This window comes from Triticum dicoccoides, chromosome 2A, assembly GCF_002162155.2.
Source record: "Triticum dicoccoides isolate Atlit2015 ecotype Zavitan chromosome 2A, WEW_v2.0, whole genome shotgun sequence".
NCBI classification, from domain to species: domain Eukaryota; kingdom Viridiplantae; phylum Streptophyta; class Magnoliopsida; order Poales; family Poaceae; genus Triticum; species Triticum dicoccoides.
This window is the reverse complement of record NC_041382.1, coordinates 46,701,420-46,703,090: the sequence shown is the minus strand read 5'-3', so window position 1 is coordinate 46,703,090 and position 1,671 is coordinate 46,701,420.

Below are 1,671 nucleotides of genomic sequence, written 5' to 3'. Positions count from 1 at the left end.
CAAAGCCAGTCATGCCTCCCATTGCACCTAAACCGCCCACGATACCTCCGAAACCACCCATGGCACCCATGGCGCCGAGGCCACCGCCACCCATGGCCCAAGGCCACCGCCACCCATGGCGCCGATGCCACCGCCACCCATTGCACGAACCATGGCTCTTTTTCGGATCAAGACTTCTTGTTGGGAAAGAATGACATACTCCTTTTGCGCCGCATTGAGGTTAGTTGTGTCCAAGAAGAACAAGTGCTTCTCCCATTCCAACAATCTAGTTCGCTCCTCATTGCTCACCTTCCTCTCCTCCAAAGCCACCTTCCTCTCGTCGGCCGCCACCCTCCTCTCCTCGGCCACCAACCTTCTCTCCTCGGCCGCGGCATCTTGGGTCCCATTTTCCTCACCTCGTTGGCTTCTTTTCTTGCCTTCACAATAGCTTCCATAGCATTTTTGAGCTCATCATCTCCTTTCCTCTTCTTCTTTTCGGTTTTGTCTTTCTTGCACCCATCCGGCCGCTTTGGCTTTGAGTATGAAACCGAGTTGGGTGTGGGGCTTCTCTTGCCATCATCACTTGATGCATCATCCTCATCATCATCATCATCCAACTTAATTGTTCGCTTCCGTTTATCGCTCAAATGCAAATCATCCAAATCTTCACGCTTCTTCCATTTCTCATCATCCTTCAACACATCATAGCAATGAGGCAAAGTAAATACCCTTTCTTTCTTGATCTTCCCCTTCTTGGTTTTCCTCTCCTCTTCTTTGAACAAGTTTTGCGCAATGTTGTACTACATGAAAACAAAGCAAGTTAGCAGCAACAACAAGCAAAACAAAGCAAGTTTAGCACCAACATGTAAGATGAAATGGCACTTACTCTATCATCCTCATTTGTGCCACTTGGGTTCAACTTGTCAACCGCCTTTTGACAGGCCGCCCACCTTTGACAATCCGAGTTGATTGTCGACCATCGGGACCTAAGTGATCGGTTGGAGCTGTCAATTCCACTCACGTTGCGAGCATCAAAGTGTTCCTTCATCCGGTTCCAATAAGCATCTCTACTTTGATAACCTCCAACGGATGGATCCCTCGACACTTTCAACCAAGTATTGCATAGTAAGATGTCATCGGCGTTGGTGTAATTGCCCGCTCTTCCTTTCGGTGCGTCGACAATGCCCTCACCCTCCTCGTCCACCTCGAACTCATGGTCTTCAAAATGCATGTCATTGGTTTGAGACCAATGCAAATTGTTGGAGCCAACACCCATCGTTGACATGTATGCATCATCATTGAGACTACAATTTTTTTTGCACAATGTAAATAAGCTATCTATATGTGACGAATGCATTCAAAAAATAACAAAAAAAATGAAAAGTTAGAATTTTTTTTACCTTGGAGGCATTTCATCAAACATGTTGTGCGCGCCGGCCGCCGGCTCAACGAGTGAGCTTGCCGGCGCTTTGGCAGCCGCCGCGCCCGTCGCACGCCCCGCAAGCTTCTTCCTCTTCGCCTTGGAGGTGTCGGAGCCGTCCGCCGCCTTGTTTTTCTTCACCGATGTCTTGCCCTTCTTTGGCCGCGCCGCATTGGGGAGCTTTGAGGAGGGGGGGCGGCGGCTCGGGCCGGCGCCGGCGCGACGCCACCCGCCGCCGAGGTCATCCGCGGCGGCATGAAGAGGCCGCGCGC